Below are 18854 nucleotides of genomic sequence, written 5' to 3'. Positions count from 1 at the left end.
ATTGATTCATATATTTCTTTTCGATAAACAACACACCACCATTTTTTTTAAACCGATAATACATTGCGAGTCTTTAAACAAATTAATATTGGTAGAGTAACTCTGGCTGTATAAATAATAAAAGGATATTTATGGCGCAGGCGTATCATCGCCATCATAATGACTCATCTTGGTGAATTTAGTAAAATCAGCATATTTATTGTATTGCGGAACTTCACGCAACAATTGCACATTTCTGGAAATGCTGAGTGTTCATATCTAAAGCGCATGCTTAGGAACGTGCCTGAATCATATATAACTCGGTCTGTTAACAAACAATAGTTAATTTAACTTCAAATCACTCCAACAAACATCAATTGAAATGGCTTCACTTTTAAAGAATTTGAATGAAGACTTGCGCCTTGAAGATTTTATAAGTGTAAAGTCTTTGGATGTGAATAAACCATTTCAAGTTGTTTCTTTTGAAATCATAGAAACATGTTACGGTGACAAAGTGTGCGTCAAATGTCAAGATTTTAAAACTCTCTTGCCCCAGAGGTTTACAGAAGTATTCAAGAAGAACGACACTGTGAAATTATTAAATGAAGACTTAGAAAACGGAAAAGAAATATTCCTAGTAAGCAAGGGACCTGCAGGACGGTCAACCAACATAGAATTTGAAGAAAAATAAAATAATGGAACATTTTAAACTAATTGTAATTGTACAATAAAACAAAAAAAATAATAAAATAAAAACTTAACATTGTTATTTATTTTTTTTATGTCAACCCAGTATTAAATATCAAACACAATGTAACGTTGAAACTAGAAAAAAACCTGTTAATGTTTTCAAAGCGTTATAAAAGGCGATTTTCTGAGGCGTTTGTCTGAGGCGTTTTTAAGGCGTTTTTGTGAGGCGTTTTTCTGAGGCGTTTTTGTGAGGCGTTTTTCTGAGGCGTTTTTAAGTCGTTTTTCTGAGGCGTTTTTAAGGCGTTTTTGTGAGGCGTTTTTGAGGCGTTTTTCTGAGGCGTTTTTCTGAGGCGTTTTAAGGCGTTTTTCTGAGGCGTTCTTAAGGCGATTTGAAATCGTCACCCACTACAAAAAATTCTTGTCCCCACCACAATAATTTGCATAGAGTTTTGTTTATTCATTTTAGTAGAAAATTCTTATGACTAAAGTCAGAAAAGCGAAGAACATGCCAGTGCCTGTAAAATTTAAATGTCCCAAGTGCAATGGAGAGCATATCAGTCTCTGCCAAATGTATGGCATGTTCGTTTCAAATCATTGCAAAGGAAGAACATGGTGCAAAACATGTACCTGCAAGTTATTTTAAACCAAAACAATAAAAATTTTAATAAATGAGAAAATTTCTTTTTTAACCTTACATCTAATGCGTATAAACGTGATAAAAAAAACATGAATATAATTAAAGATGAGCAATAGGTTAATAACTCTAGAAAAGTGCAATGACTTATCATCACAAAACCTATGCCGGTTTCACTCCACAAGGTCGTGGAGTGAAACCGGCACTACCCTACTACTTTCGTGCTCTTCTTGGCGAATTCAAGATAGAAAACAACGAAAATCGGCGAGAAATCGTTGTTTTGCATCGAAATATGCGGTTTTCTGTAAGAATTTTGATGATTTCGTGCAGAATTCTGCTGTTTTCTTGCAATTCAGCCGTTGAATCTATGTAAAAAGTCATGATTTTGTAGATTTCGTGCTCTTCTTGGCGAATTCAAGATAGAAAACAACGAAAATCGGCGAGAAATCGTTGTTTTGCATCGAAATATGCAGTTTTCTCTAAGAATTTTGATGATTTCGTGCAGAATTCTGCTGTTTTCTTGCAATTCAGCCGTTGAATCTTGGTAAAAAGTCATGATTTTGTAGATTTCGTGCTCTTCTTTGCGAATTCAAGCCAAAAAACAACGAAAATCGGCGAGAAATCGTCGTTTTGCATCGAAATATGCGGTTTTCTGTAAGAATTTTGATAATTTCGTGCAGAATTCTGCTGTTTTCTTGCAATTCAGCCGTAGAATCTTGGTAAAAAGTGATGATTTTGTAGATTTCGTGCTCTTCTTTGCGAATTCAAGCCAGAAAACAACGAAAATCGGCGAGAAATCGTTGTTTTGCAACGAAATATGCGGTTTTCTGTAAGAATTTTGATGATTTCGTGCAGAATTCTGCTGTTTTCTTGCAATTCAGCCGTTGAATCTAGGTAAAAAGTCATGATTTTGTAGATTTCGTGCTCTTCTTGGCGAATTCAAGATAGAAAAGAACGAAAATCGGCGAGAAATCGTTGTTTTGCATCGAAATATGCAGTTTTCTCTAAGAATTTTGATGATTTCGTGCAGAATTCTGCTGTTTTCATGCAATTCAGCCGTTGAATCTTGGTAAAAAGTAATGATTTTGTAGATTTCGTGCTTTTCTTTGCGAATTCAAGCCAGAAAACAACGAAAATCGGCGAGAAATCGTCGTTTTGCATCGAAATATGAGGTTTTCTGTAAGAATTTTGATGATTTCGTGCAGAATTCTGCTGTTTTCTTGCAATTCAGCCGTTGAATCTTGGTAAAAAGTCATGATTTTGTAGATTTCGTGCTCTTCTTTGCGAATTCAAGCCAGAAAACAACGAAAATCGGCGAGAAATCGTCGTTTTGCATCGAAATATGCGGTTTTCTGTAAGAATTTTGATGATTTCGTGCAGAATTCTGCTGCTTTCTTGCAATTCAGCCGTTGAATCTAGGTAAAAAGTCATGATTTTGTAGATTTCGTGCTCTTCTTGGCGAATTCAAGAAAACAACGAAAATCGGCAAGAAATCGTTGTTTTGCATCGAAATATGCAGTTTTCTCTAAGAATTTTGATGATTTCGTGCAGAATTCTGCTGTTTTCATGCAATTCAGCCGTTGAATCTTGGTAAAAAGTGATGATTTTGTAGATTTCGTGCTCTTCTTTGCGAATTCAAGCCAGAAAACAACGAAAATCGGCGAGAAATCGTCGTTTTGCATCGAAATATGCGGTTTTCTCTAAGAATTTTGATGATTTCGTGCAGAATTCTGCTGTTTTCTTGCAATTCAGCCGTTGAATCTTGGTAAAAATTCATGATTTTGTAGATTTCGTGCTCTTCTTTGCGAATTCAAGATAGAAAACAACGAAAATCAGCGAGAAATCGTCGTTTTGCATCGAAATATGCGGTTTTCTCTAAGAATTTTGATGATTTCGTGCAGAATTCTGCTGTTTTCTTGCAATTCAGCCGTTGAATCTATGTAAAAAGTCATGATTTTGTAGATTTCGTGCTCTCCTTGGCGAATTCAAGATAGAAAACAACGAAAATCGGCGAGAAATCGTTGTTTTCATCGAAATATGCAGTTTTCTCTAAGAATTTTGATGATTTCGTGCAGAATTCTGCTGTTTTCTTGCAATTCAGCCGTTGAATCTTGGTAAAAAGTCATGATTTTGTAGATTTCGTGCTCTTCTTTGCGAATTCAAGATAGAAAACAACGAAAATCGGCAAGAAATCGTTGTTTTGCATCGTAATATGCAGTTTTCTCTAAGAATTTTGATGATTTCGTGCAGAATTCTGCTGTTTTCATGCAATTCAGCCGTTGAATCTTGGTAAAAAGTGATGATTTTGTAGATTTCGTGCTTTTCTTTGCGAATTCAAGCCAGAAAACAACAAAAATCGGCGAGAAATCGTCGTTTTGCATCGAAATATGCGGTTTTCTGTAAGAATTTTGATGATTTCGTGCAGAATTCTGCTGTTTTCTTGCAATTCAGCCGTTGAATCTAGGTAAAAGTCATGATTTTGTAGATTTCGTGCTCTTCTTGGCGAATTCAAGATAGAAAACAACGAAAATCGGCAAGAAATCGTTGTTTTGCATCGAAATATGCAGTTTTCTCTAAGAATTTTGATGATTTCGTGCAGAATTCTGCTGTTTTCATGCAATTAAGCCGTTGAATCTTGGTAAAAAATGATGATTTTGTAGATTTCGTGCTTTTCTTTGCGAATTCAAGCCAGAAAACAACGAAAATCGGCGAGAAATCGTCGTTTTGCATCGAAATATGCGGTTTTCTCTAAGAATTTTGATGATTTCGTGCAGAATTCTGCTGTTTTCTTGCAATTCAGCCGTTGAATCTTGGTAAGAAGTCATGATTTTGTAGATTTCGTGCTCTTCTTTGCGAATTCAAGATAGAAAACAACGAAAATCAGCGAGAAATCGTCGTTTTGCATCGAAATATGCGGTTTTCTCTAAGAATTTTGATGATTTCGTGCAGAATTCTGCTGTTTTCTTGCAATTCAGCCGTTGAATCTTGGTAAAAAGTCATGATTTTGTAGATTTCGTGCTCTTCTTTGCGAATCCAAGCCAGAAAACAACGAAAATCGGCGAGAAATCGTCGTTTTGCATCGAAATATGCGGTTTTCTCTAAGAATTTTGATAATTTCGTGCAGAATTCTGCTGTTTTCTTGCAACTCAGCCGTTGAATTTTGGTAAAAAGTCATGATTTTGTAGATTTCGTGCTCTTCTTTGCGAATTCAAGCCAGAAAACAACGAAAATCGGCGAGAAATCGTCGTTTTGCATCGAAATATGCGGTTTTCTGTAAGAATTTTGATGATTTCGTGCAGAATTCTGCTGTTTTCTTGCAATTCAGCCGTTGAATCTTGGTAAAAAGTCATGATTTTGTAGATTTCGTGCTCTTCTTTGCGAATTCAAGCCAGAAAACAACGAAAATCGGCGAGAAATCGTCGTTTTGCATCGAAATATGCGGTTTTCTGTAAGAATTTTGATGATTTCGTGCAGAATTCTGCTGTTTTCTTGCAATTCAGCCGTTGAATCTAGGTAAAAAGTCATGATTTTGTAGATTTCGTGTTCTTCTTGGCGAATTCAAGATAGAAAACAACGAAAATCGGCAAGAAATCGTTGTTTTGCATCGAAATATGCAGTTTTCTCTAAGAATTTTGATGATTTCGTGCAGAATTCTGCTGTTTTCATGCAATTCAGCCGTTGAATCTTGGTAAAAAGTGATGATTTTGTAGATTTCGTGCTTTTCTTTGCGAATTCAAGCCAGAAAACAACGAAAATCGGCGAGAAATCGTCGTTTTGCTTCGAAATATGCGGTTTTCTCTAAGAATTTTGTTGATTTCGTGCAGAATTCTGCTGTTTTCTTGCAATTCAGCCGTTGAATCTTGGTAAAAAGTCATGATTTTGTAGATTTCGTGCTCTTCTTTGCGAATTCAAGATAGAAAACGACGAAAATCAGCGAGAAATCGTCGTTTTGCATCGAAATATGCGGTTTTCTCTAAGAATTTTGATGATTTCGTGCAGAATTCTGCTGTTTTCTTGCAATTCAGCCGTTGAATCTTGGTAAAAAGTCATGATTTTGTAGATATCGTGCTCTTCTTTGCGAATTCAAGCCAGAAAACAACGAAAATCGGCGAGAAATCGTCGTTTTGCATCGAAATATGCGGTTTTCTGTAAGAATTTTGATGATTTCGTGCAGATTTCTGCTGTTTTCTTGCAATTCAGCTGTTGAATCTAGGTAAAAAGTCATGATTTTGTAGATTTCGTGCTCTTCTTGGCGAATTCAAGATAGAAAACAACGAAAATCGGCGAGAAATCTTTCTTTTGCATCGAAATATGCGGTTTTCTGTAAGAATTTTGATGATTTCGTGCAGAATTTTGCTGTTTTCTTGCAATTCAGCCGTTGAAACTATGTAAAAAGTCATGATTTTGTAGATTTCGTGCTCTTCTTGGCGAATTCAAGATAGAAAACAACGAAAATCGGCGAGAAATCGTTGTTTTGCATCGAAATATGCGGTTTTCTGTAAGAATTTTGATGATTTCGTGCAGAATTTTGCTGTTTTCTTGCAATTCAGCCGTTGAATCTATGTAAAAAGTCATGATTTTGTAGATTTCGTGCTCTTCTTGGCGAATTCAAGATAGAAAACAACGAAAATCGGCGAGAAATCGTTGTTTCGCATCGAAATATGCAGTTTTCTCTAAGAATTTTGATGATTTCGTGCAGAATTCTGCTGTTTTCTTGCAATTCAGCCGTTGAATCTTGGTAAAAAGTCATGATTTTGTAGATTTCGTGCTCTTCTTTGCGAATTCAAGCCAGAAAACAACGAAAATCGGCGAGAAATCGTCGTTTTGCATCGAAATATGCGGTTTTCTGTAGGAATTTTGATGATTTCGTGCAGAATTCTGCTGTTTTCTTGCAATTCAGCCGTAGAATCTTGGTAAAAAGTGATGATTTTGTAGATTCCGTGCTCCTCTTTGCGAATTCAAGATAGAAAACAACGAAAATCCGCGAGAAATCGTCGTTTTGCATCGAAATATGCGGTTTTCTCTAAGAATTTTGATGATTTCGTGCAGAATTCTGCTGTTTTCTTGCAATTCAGCTGTTGAATCTTGGTAAAAAGTAATGATTTTGTAGATCTCGTGCTCTTCTTTGCGAATTCAAGCCAGAAAACAACGAAAATCGGCGAGAAATCGTCGTTTTGCATCGAAATATGCGGTTTTCTCTAAGAATTTTGACGATTTCGTGCAGAATTCTGCTGTTTTCTTGCAATTCAGCCGATGCATCTTGGTAAAAAGTCATGATTTTGTAGATTTTGTGCTCTTCTTTGCGAATTTAAGATAGAAAACAAGGAAAATCAGCGAGAATTCGTCGTTTTGCATCGAAATATGCGGTTTTCTCTAAGAATTTTGATGATTTCGTGCAGAATTCTGCTGTTTTCTTTCAATTCAGCCGTTGAATCTTGGTAAAAAGTCATGATTTTGTAGATTTCGTGCTCTTCTTTGCAAATTCATGCTAGAAAACAACGAAAATCGGCGAGAAATCGTCGTTTTGCATCGAAATATGCGGTTTTCTGTAAGAATTTTGATGATTTCGTGCAGAATTCTGCTGTTTTCTTGCAATTCAGCCGTTGAATCTTGATAAAAAGTCATGATTTTGTAGATTTCGTGCTCTTCTTTGCGAATTCAAGCCAGAAAACAACGAAAATCGGCGAGAAATCGTCGTTTTGCATCGAAATATGCGGTTTTCTGTAAGAATTTTGATGATTTCGTGCAGAATTCTGCTGTTTTCTTGCAATTCAGCTGTTGAATCTAGGTAAAAAGTCATGATTTTGTAGATTTCGTGCCCTTCTTGGCGAATTCAAGATAGAAAACAACGAAAATCTGCGAGAAATCGTCGTCTTGCATCGAAATATTCGGTTTTCTCTAAGAATTTTGATGATTTCGTGCAGAATTCTGCTGTTTTCTTGCAATTCAGCCGTTGAATCTTGGTAAAAAGTGATGATTTTGTAGATTTCGTGCTCTTCTTTGCAAATTCAAGCCAGAAAACAACGAAAATCGGCGAGAAATCGTCGTTTTGCATCGAAATATGCGGTTTTCTGTAAGAATTTTGATGATTTCGTGCAGAATTCTGCTGTTTTCTTGCAATTCAGCCGTTGAATCTTGGTAAAAAGTCATGATTTTGTAGATTTCGTGCTCTTCTTTGCGAATTCAGGATAGAAAACAACGAAAATCAGCGAGAAAACGTCGTTTTGCTTCGAAATATGCGGTTTTCTCTTAAAAATTTGATGATTTCGTGCAGAATTCTGCTGTTTTCTTGCAATTCAGCCGTTGAATCTTGGTAAAAAGTCATGATTTTGTAGATTTCGTGCTCTTCTTTGCAAATTCATGCCAGAAAACGACGAAAATCGGCGAGAAATCGTCGTTTTGCATCGAAATATGCGGTTTTCTGTAAGAATTTTGATGATTTCGTGCTGAATTCTGCTGTTTTCTTGCAATTCAGCCGTTGAATCTTGGTAAAAAGTCATGATTTTGTAGATTTCGTGCTCTTCTTTGCGAATTCAAGATAGAACAACAACGAAAATCAGCGAGAAAACGTCGTTTTGCATCGAAATATGCGGTTTTCTCTAAGAATTTTGATGATTTCGTGCAGATTTCTGCTGTTTTCTTGCAATTCAGCCGTTGAATTATGGTAAAAAGTCATGATTTTGTAGATTTCGTGCTCTTCTTGGCGAATTCAAGATAGAAAACAACGAAAATCGGCAAGAAATCGTTGTTTTGCATCGAAATATGCAGTTTTCTCTAAGAATTTTGATGATTTCGTGCAGAATTCTGCTGTTTTCATGCAATTCAGCCGTTGAATCTTGGTAAAAAGTGATGATTTTGTAGATTTCGTGCTTTTCTTTGCGAATTCAAGCCAGAAAACAACGAAAATCGGCGAGAAATCGTCGTTTTGCTTCGAAATATGCGGTATTCTCTAAGAATTTTGATGATTTCGTGCAGAATTCTGCTGTTTTATTGCAATTCAGCCGTTGAATCTTGGTAAAAAGTCATGATTTTGTCCATTTCGTGCTCTTCTTTGCGAATTCAAGATAGAAAACAACGAAAATCAGCGAGAAATCGTCGTTTTGCATCGAAATATGCGGTTTTCTCTAAGAATTTTGATGATTTCGTGCAGAATTCTGCTGTTTTCTTGCAATTCAGATGTTGAATCTTGGTAAAAAGTCTTGATTTTGTAGATTTCGTGCTCTTCTTTGCGAATTCAAGCCAGAAAACAACGAAAATCGGCGAGAAATCGTCGTTTTGCATCGAAATATGCGGTTTTCTGTAAGAATTTTGATGATTTCGTGCAGAATTCTGCTGTTTTCTTGCAATTCAGCTGTTGAATCTAGGTAAAAAGTCATGATTTTGTAGATTTCGTGCTCTTCTTGGCGAATTCAAGATAGAAAACAACGAAAATCGGCGAGAAATCGTTGTTTTGCATCGAAATATGCGGTTTTCTGTAAGAATTTTGATGATTTCGTGCAGAAATCTGCTGTTTTCTTGCAATTCAGCCGTTGAATCTATGTAAAAAGTCATGATTTTGTAGATTTCGTGCTCTTCTTGGCGAATTCAAGATAGAAAACAACGAAAATCGGCGAGAAATCGTTGTTTTGCATCGAAATATGCAGTTTTCTCTAAGAATTTTGATGATTTCGTGCAGAATTCTGCTGTTTTCTTGCAATTCAGCCGTTGAATCTTGGTAAAAAGTAATGATTTTGTAGATTTCGTGCTCTTCTTTGCGAATTCAAGCCAGAAAACAACGAAAATCGGCGAGAATTCGTCGTTTTGCATCGAAATATGCGGTTTTCTCTAAGAATTTTGACGATTTCGTGCAGAATTCTGCTGTTTTCTTGCAATTCAGCCGTTGAATATTGGTAAAAAGTCATGATTTTGTAGATTTTGTGCTCTTCTTTGCGAATTTAAGATAGAAAACAACGAAAATCAGCGAGAAATCGTCGTTTTGCATCGAAATATGCGGTTTTCTCTAAGAATTTTGATGATTTCGTGCAGAATTCTGCTGTTTTCTATCAATTCAGCCGTTGAATCTTGGTAAAAAGTCATGATTTTGTAGATTTCGTGCTCTTCTTTGCAAATTCATGCTAGAAAACAACGAAAATCGGCGAGAAATCGTCGTTTTGCATCGAAATATGCGGTTTTCTGTAAGAATTTTGATGATTTCGTGCAAAATTCTGCTGTTTTCTTGCAATTCAGCCGTTGAATCTTGGTAAAAAGTCATGATTTTGTAGATTTCGTGCTCTTCTTTGCGAATTCAAGATAGAAAACAACGAAAATCAGCGAGAAATCGTCGTTTTGCATCGAAATATGCGGTTTTCTCTAAGAATTTTCATGATTTCGTGCAGAATTCTGCTGTCTTCTTTCAATTCAGCCGTTGAATCTTGGTAAAAAGTCATGATTTTGTAGATTTCGTGCTCTTCTTTGCAAATTCATGCTAGAAAACAACGAAAATCGGCGAGAAATTGTCGTTTTGCATCGAAATATGCGGTTTTCTGTAAGAATTTTGATGATTTCGTGCAGAATTCTGCTGTTTTCTTGCAATTCAGCCGTTGAATTATGGTAAAAAGTCATGATTTTGTAGATTTCGTGCTCTTCTTGGCGAATTCAAGATAGAAAACAACGAAAATCGGCAAGAAATCGTTGTTTTGCATCAAAATATGCAGTTTTCTCTAAGAATTTTGATGATTTCGTGCAGAATTCTGCTGTTTTCATGCAATTCAGCCGTTGAATCTTGGTAAAAAGTGATGATTTTGTAGATTTCGTGCTTTTCTTTGCGAATTCAAGCCAGAAAACAACGAAAATCGGCGAGAAATCGTCGTTTTGCTTCGAAATATGCGGTTTTCTGTAAGAATTTTGATGATTTCGTGCAGAATTCTGCTGTTTTCTTGCAATTCAGCCGTAGAATCTTGGTAAAAAGTGATGATTTTGTAGATTCCGTGCTTTTCTTTGCGAACACAAGATAGAAAACAACGAAAATCCGCGAGAAATCGTCGTTTTGCATCGAAATATGCGGTTTTCTCTAAGAATTTTGATGATTTCGTGCAGAATTCTGCTGTTTTCTTTCAATTCAGCCGTTGAATCTTGGTAAAAAGTCATGATTTTGTAGATTTCGTGCTCTTCTTTGCAAATTCATGCTAGAAAACAACGAAAATCGGCGAGAAATCGTCGTTTTGCATCGAAATATGCGGTTTTCTGTAAGAATTTTGATGATTTCGTGCAGAATTCTGCTGTTTTCTTGCAATTCAGCTGTTGAATCTAAGCAAAAAGTCATGATTTTGTAGATTTCGTGCTCTTCTTGGCGAATTCAAGATAGAAAACAACGAAAATCGGCGAGAAATCGTTGTTTTGCATCGAAATATGCGGTTTTCTGTAAGAATTTTGATGATTTCGTGCAGAGTTCTGTTGTTTTCTTGCAATTCAGCCGTTGAATCTATGTAAAAAGTCATGATTTTGTATATTTCGTGCTCTTCTTGGCGAATTCGAGATAGAAAACAACGAAAATCGGCGAGAAATCGTTGTTTTGCATCGAAATATGCAGTTTTCTCTAAGAATTTTGATGATTTCGTGCAGAATTCTGCTGTTTTCTTGCAATTCAGCCGTTGAATCTTGGTAAAAAGTCATGATTTTGTAGATTTCGTGCTCTTCTTTGCGAATTCAAGCCAGAAAACAACGAAAATCGGCGAGAAATCTTCGTTTTGCATCGAAATATGCGGTTTTCTGTAAGAATTTTGATGATTTCGTGCAGAATTCTGCTGTTTTCTTGCAATTCAGCCGTAGAATCTTGGTAAAAAGTGACGATTTTGTAGATTCCGTGCTTTTCTTTGCGAATACAAGATAGAAAACAACGAAAATCCGCGAGAAATCGTCGTTTTGCATCGAAATATGCGGTTTTCTCTAAGAATTTTGATGATTTCGTGCAGAATTCTGCTGTTTTCTTGCAATTCAGCCGTTGAATCTTGGTAAAAAGTAATGATTTTGGAGATTTCGTGCTCTTCTTTGCGAATTCAAGCCAGAAAACAACGAAAATCGGCGAGAAATCGTCGTTTTGCATCGAAATATGCGGTTTTCTCTAAGAATTTTGACGATTTCGTGCAGAATTCTGCTGTTTTCTTGCAATTCAGCCGTTGAATCTTGGTTAAAAGTCATGATTTTTTAGATTTTGTGCTCTTCTTTGCGAATTTAAGATAGAAAACAACGAAAATCAGCGAGAAATCGTCGTTTTGCATCGAAATATGCGGTTTTCTCTAAGAATTTTGATGATTTCGTGCAGAATTCTGCTGTTTTCTTTCAATTCAGCCGTTGAATCTTGGTAAAAAGTCATGATTTTGTAGATTTCGTGCTCTTCTTTGCGAATTCAAGATAGAAAACAACGAAAATCAGCGAGAAAACGTCGTTTTGCATCGAAATATGCGGTTTTCTGTAAGAATTTTGATGATTTCGTGCAGAATTCTGCTGTTTTCTTGCAATTCAGCCGTTGAATCTTGGTAAAAAGTCATGTTTTTGTAGATTTCGTGCTCTTCTTTGCGAATTCAAGCCAGAAAACAACGAAAATCGGCGAGAAATCGTCGTTTTGCATCGAAATATGCGGTTTTCTGTAAGAATTTTGATGATTTCGTGCAGAATTCTGCTGTTTTCTTGCAATTCAGCTGTTGAATCTAGGTAAAAAGTCATGATTTTGTAGATTTCGTGCTCTTCTTGGCGAATTCAAGATAGAAAACAACGAAAATCGGCGAGAAATCGTTGTTTTGCATCGAAATATGCGGTTTTCTGTAAGAATTTTGATGATTTCGTGCAGAGTTCTGCTGTTTTCTTGCAATTCAGCCGCTGAATCTATGTAAAAAGTCTTGATTTTGTATATTTCGTGCTCTTCTTGGCGAATTCGAGATAGAAAACAACGAAAATCGGCGAGAAATCGTTGTTTTGCATCGAAATATGCAGTTTTCTCTAAGAATTTTGATGATTTCGTGCAGAATTCTGCTGTTTTCTTGCAATTCAGCCGTTGAATCTTGGTAAAAAGTCATGATTTTGTAGATTTCGTGCTCTTCTTTGCGAATTCAAGCCAGAAAACAACGAAAATCGGCGAGAAATCGTCGTTTTGCATCGAAATATGCGGTTTTCTGTAAGAATTTTGATGATTTCGTGCAGAATTCTGCTGTTTTCTTGCAATTCAGCCGTAGAATCTTGGTAAAAAGTGATGATTTTGTAGATTCCGTGCTTTTCTTTGCGAATACAAGATAGAAAACAACGAAAATCCGCGAGAAATCGTCGTTTTGCATCGAAATATGCGGTTTTCTCTAAGAATTTTGATGATTTCGTGCAGAATTCTGCTGTTTTCTTGCAATTCAGCCGTTGAATCTTGGTAAAAAGTAATGATTTTGGAGATTTCGTGCTCTTCTTTGCGAATTCAAGCTAGAAAACAACGAAAATCGGCGAGAAATCGTCGTTTTGCATCAAAATATGCGGTTTTCTCTAAGAATTTTGACGATTTCGTGCAGAATTCTGCTGTTTTCTTGCAATTCAGCCGTTGAATCTTGGTTAAAAGTCATGATTTTGTAGATTTTGTGCTCTTCTTTGCGAATTAAAGATAGAAAACAACGAAAATCAGCGAGAAATCGTCGTTTTGCATCGAAATATGCGGTTTTCTCTAAGAATTTTGATGATTTCGTGCAGAATTCTGCTGTTTTCTTTCAATTCAGCCGTTGAATCTTGGTAAAAAGTCATGATTTTGTAGATTTCGTGCTCTTCTTTGCGAATTCAAGATAGAAAACAACGAAAATCAGCGAGAAAACGTCGTTTTGCATCGAAATATGCGGTTTTCTCTAAGAATTTTGATGATTTCGTGCAGATTTCTGCTGTTTTCTTGCAATTCAGCCGTTGAATTATGGTCAAAAGTCATGATTTTGTAGATTTCGTGCTCTTCTTTCCAAATTCAAGCCAGAAAACAACGAAAATCGGCGAGAAATCGTCGTTTTGCATCGAAATATGCGGTTTTCTGTAAGAATTTTGATGATTTCGTGCAGAATTCTGCTGTTTTCTTGCAATTCAGCCGTTGAATCTTGGTAAAAAGTCATGATTTTGTAGATTTCGTGCTCTTCTTTGCGAATTCAAGCCAGAAAACAACGAAAATCGGCGAGAAATCGTCGTTTTGCATCGAAATATGCGGTTTTCTGTAAGAATTTTGATGATTTCGTGCAGAATTCTGCTGTTTTCTTGCAATTCAGCCGTTGAATCTAGGTAAAAAGTCATGATTTTGTAGATTTCGTGCTCTTCTTGGCGAATTCAAGATAGAAAACAACGAAAATCGGCGAGAAATCGTTGTTTTGCATCGAAATATGCAGTTTTCTCTAAGAATTTTGATGATTTCGTGCAGAATTCTGCTGTTTTCTTGCAATTCAGCCGTTGAATCTTGGTAAAAAGTGATGATTTTGTAGATTTCGTGCTCTTCTTTGCGAATTCAAGCCAGAAAACTACGAAAATCGGCGAGAAATCGTTGTTTTGCATCGAAATATGCGGTTTTCTCTAAGAATTTTGATGATTTCGTGCAGAATTCTGCTGTTTTCTTGCAATTCAGCCGTTGACTCTTGGTAAAAAGTCATGATTTTGTAGATTCCGTGCTCCTCTTTGCAAATTTAAGATAGAAAACAACGAAAATCAGCGAGAAATCGTCGTTTTGCATCGAAATTTGCGGTTTTCTCTAAGAATTTTGATGATTTCGTGCAGAATTCTGCTGTTTTCTTGCAATTCAGCCGTTGAATCTTGGTAAAATGTGATGATTTTGTAGATTTCGTGCTCTTCTTTGCAAATTCATGCTAGAAAACAACGAAAATCGGCGAGAAATTGTCGTTTTGCATCGAAATATGCGGTTTTCTGTAAGAATTTTGATGATTTCGTGCAGAATTCTGCTGTTTTCTTGCAATTCAGCCGTTGAATTATGGTAAAAAGTCATGATTTTGTAGATTTCGTGCTCTTCTTGGCGAATTCAAGATAGAAAACAACGAAAATCGGCAAGAAATCGTTGTTTTGCATCAAAATATGCAGTTTTCTCTAAGAATTTTGATGATTTCGTGCAGAATTCTGCTGTTTTCATGCAATTCAGCCGTTGAATCTTGGTAAAAAGTGATGATTTTGTAAATTTCGTGCTTTTCTTTGCGAATTCAAGCCAGAAAACAACGAAAATCGGCGAAAAATCGTCGTTTTGCTTCGAAATATGCGGTTTTCTGTAAGAATTTTGATGATTTCGTGCAGAATTCTGCTGTTTTCTTGCAATTCAGCCGTAGAATCTTGGTAAAAAGTGATGATTTTGTAGATTCCGTGCTTTTCTTTGCGAACACAAGATAGAAAACAACGAAAATCCGCGAGAAATCGTCGTTTTGCATCGAAATATGCGGTTTTCTCTAAGAATTTTGATGATTTCGTGCAGAATTCTGCTGTTTTCTTTCAATTCAGCCGTTGAATCTTGGTAAAAAGTCATGATTTTGTAGATTTCGTGCTCTTCTTTGCAAATTCATGCTAGAAAACAACGAAAATCGGCGAGAAATCGTCGTTTTGCATCGAAATATGCGGTTTTCTGTAAGAATTTCGATGATTTCGTGCAGAGTTCTGCTGTTTTCTTGCAATTCAGCCGTTGAATCTATGTAAAAAGTCATGATTTTGTATATTTCGTGCTCTTCTTGGCGAATTCGAGATAGAAAACAACGAAAATCGGCGAGAAATCGTTGTTTTGCATCGAAATATGCAGTTTTCTCTAAGAATTTTGATGATTTCGTGCAGAATTCTGCTGTTTTCTTGCAATTCAGCCGTTGAATCTTGGTAAAAAGTCATGATTTTGTAGATTTCGTGCTCTTCTTTGCAAATTCATGCCAGAAAACAACGAAAATCGCCGAGAAATCGTCGTTTTGCATCGAAATATGCGGTTCTCTGTAAGAATTTTGATGATTTCGTGCAAAATTCTGCTGTTTTCTTGCAATTCAGCCGTTGAATCTTGGTAAAAAGTCATGATTTTGTAGATTTCGTGCTCTTCTTTGCAAATTCAAGCCAGAAAACAACGAAAATCGGCGAGAAATCGTCGTTTTGCATCGAAATATGCGGTTTTCTGTAAGAATTTCGATGATTTCGTGCAGAATTCTGCTGTTTTCTTGCAATTCAGCCGTTGAATCTAGGTAAAAAGTCATGATTTTGTAGATTTTGTGCTCTTCTTGGCGAATTCAAGATAGAAAACAACGAAAATCGGCGAGAAATTGTTGTTTTGCATCGAAATATGCAGTTTTCTCTAAGAATTTTGATGATTTCGTGCAGAATTCTGCTGTTTTCTTGCAATTCAGCCGTTGAATCTAGGTAAAAAGTCATGATTTTGTAGATTTCGTGCTCTTCTTTGCGAATTCAAGCCAGAAAACAACGAAAATCGGCGTGAAATCGTTGTTTTGCATCGAAATATTCAGTTTTCTCTAAGAATTTTGATGATTTCGTGCAGAATTCTGCTGTTTTCTTGCAATTCAGCCGTTGAATCTTGGTAAAAAGTGATGATTTTGTAGATTTCGTGCTCTTCTTTGCGAATTCAAGCCAGAAAACAACGAAAATCGGCGAGAAATCGTTGTTTTGCATCGAAATATGCGGTTTTCTCTAAGAATTTTGATGATTTCGTGCAGAATTCTGCTGTTTTCTTGCAATTCAGCCGTTGAATCTTGGTAAAAAGTCATGATTTTGTAGATTTCGTGCTCTTCTTTGCGAATTCAAGCCAGAAAACAACGAAAATCGGCGAGAAATCGTCGTTTTGCATCGAAAAATGCGGTTTTCTGTAAGAATTTTGATGATTTCGTGCAGAATTTTGCTGTTTTCTTGCAATTCAGCCGTTGAATCTTTGTAAAAAGTCATGATTTTGTAGATTTCGTGCTCTTCTTTGCGAATTCAAGCCAGAAAACAACGAAAATCGGCAAGAAATCGTCGTTTTGAATCGAAATATGCGGTTTTCTGTAAGAATTTTGATGATTTCGTGCAGAATTCTGCTGTTTTCTTGCAATTCAGCCGTTGACTCTTGGTAAAAAGTCATGATTTTGTAGATTCCGTGCTCCTCTTTGCGAATTCAAGATAGAAAACAACGAAAATCAGCGAGAAATCGTCGTTTTGCATCGAAATTTGCGGTTTTCTCTAAGAATTTTGATGATTTCGTGCAGAATTCTGCTGTTTTCTTGCAATTCAGCCGTTGAATCTTGGTAAAATTTGATGATTTTGTAGATTTCGTGCTCTTCTTTGCGAATTCAAGCCAGAAAACAACGAAAATCGGCGAGAAATCGTCGTTTTGCATCGAAATATGCGGTTTTCTCTAAGAATTTTGACGATTTCGTGCAGAATTCTGCTGTTTACTTGCAATTCAGCCGTTGAATCTTGGTAAAAAGTCATGATTTTGTAGATTTCGTGCTCTTCTTTGCGAATTCAAGATAGAAAACAACGAAAATCAGCGAGAAATCGTCGTTTTGCATCGAAATATGCGGTTTTCTGTAAGAATTTTGATGATTTCGTGCAGAATTCTGCTGTTTTCTTGCAATTCAGCCGTTGAATCTTGGTAAAAAGTTATGATTTTGTAGATTTCGTGCTTTTCTTTGCAAATTCAAGCCAGAAAACAACGAAAATCGGCGAGAAATCGTCGTTTTGCATCGAAATATGCGGTTTTCTGTAAGAATTTTGATGATTTCGTGCAGAATTCTGCTGTTTTCTTGCAATTCAGCCGTTGAATCTAGGTAAAAAGTCATGATTTTATAGATTTCGTGCTCTTCTTGGCGAATTCAAGATAGAAAACAACGAAAATCGGCGAGAAATCGTTGTTTTGCATCAAAATATGCGGTTTTCTGTAAGAATTTTGATGATTTCGTGCAGAATTCTGCTGTTTTCTTGCAATTCAGCCGTTGAATCTAGGTAAAAAGTCATGATTTGGAGATTTTGTGCTCTTCTTGGCGAATTCAAGATAGAAAACAACGAAAATCGGCGAGAAATTGTTGTTTTGCATCGAAATATGCAGTTTTCTCTAAGAATTTTGATGATTTCGTGCAGAATTCTGCTGTTTTCTTGCAATTCAGCCGTTGAATCTAGGTAAAAAGTCATGATTCTGTAGATTTCGTGCTCTTCTTTGCGAAGTCAAGCCAGAAAACAACGAAAATCGGCGAGAAATCGTCGTTTTGCATCGAAATATGCGGTTTTCTGTAAGAATTTTGATGATTTCGTGCAGAATTCTGCTGTTTTCTTGCAATTCAGCTGTTGAATCTAGGTAAAAAGTCATGATTTTGTAGATTTCGTGCTCTTCTTGGCGAATTCAAGATAGAAAACAACGAAAATCGGCGAGAAATCGTTGTTTTGCATCGAAATATGCGGTTTTCTGTAAGAATTTTGATGATTTCGTGCAGAGTTCTGCTGTTTTCTTGCAATTCAGCCGCTGAATCTATGTAAAAAGTCTTGATTTTGTATATTTCGTGCTCTTCTTGGCGAATTCGAGATAGAAAACAACGAAAATCGGCGAGAAATCGTTGTTTTGCATCGAAATATGCAGTTTTCTCTAAGAATTTTGATGATTTCGTGCAGAATTCTGCTGTTTTCTTGCAATTCAGCCGTTGAATCTTGGTAAAAAGTCATGATTTTGTAGATTTCGTGCTCTTCTTTGCGAATTCAAGCCAGAAAACAACGAAAATCGGCGAGAAATCGTCGTTTTGCATCGAAATATGCGGTTTTCTGTAAGAATTTTGATGATTTCGTGCAGAATTCTGCTGTTTTCTTGCAATTCAGCCGTAGAATCTTGGTAAAAAGTGATGATTTTGTAGATTCCGTGCTTTTCTTTGCGAATACAAGATAGAAAACAACGAAAATCCGCGAGAAATCGTCGTTTTGCATCGAAATATGCGGTTTTCTCTAAGAATTTTGATGATTTCGTGCAGAATTCTGCTGTTTTCTTGCAATTCAGCCGTTGAATCTTGGTAAAAAGTAATGATTTTGGAGATTTCGTGCTCTTCTTTGCGAATTCAAGCTAGAAAACAACGAAAATCGGCGAGAAATCGTCGTTTTGCATCAAAATATGCGGTTTTCTCTAAGAATTTTGACGATTTCGTGCAGAATTCTGCTGTTTTCTTGCAATTCAGCCGTTGAATCTTGGTTAAAAGTCATGATTTTGTAGATTTTGTGCTCTTCTTTGCGAATTAAAGATAGAAAACAACGAAAATCAGCGAGAAATCGTCGTTTTGCATCGAAATATGCGGTTTTCTCTAAGAATTTTGATGATTTCGTGCAGAATTCTGCTGTTTTCTTTCAATTCAGCCGTTGAATCTTGGTAAAAAGTCATGATTTTGTAGATTTCGTGCTCTTCTTTGCGAATTCAAGATAGAAAACAACGAAAATCAGCGAGAAAACGTCGTTTTGCATCGAAATATGCGGTTTTCTCTAAGAATTTTGATGATTTCGTGCAGATTTCTGCTGTTTTCTTGCAATTCAGCCGTTGAATTATGGTCAAAAGTCATGATTTTGTAGATTTCGTGCTCTTCTT

This window comes from Gnatocerus cornutus, chromosome 6 (genome assembly GCF_029298725.1).
Source record: "Gnatocerus cornutus isolate USDA-ARS CGAHR chromosome 6, icGnaCorn1.1, whole genome shotgun sequence".
In the NCBI taxonomy this organism is placed as follows: domain Eukaryota; kingdom Metazoa; phylum Arthropoda; class Insecta; order Coleoptera; family Tenebrionidae; genus Gnatocerus; species Gnatocerus cornutus.
The sequence above is the reverse complement of the archived record's forward strand: the minus strand, read 5'-3'. Positions refer to the sequence as shown.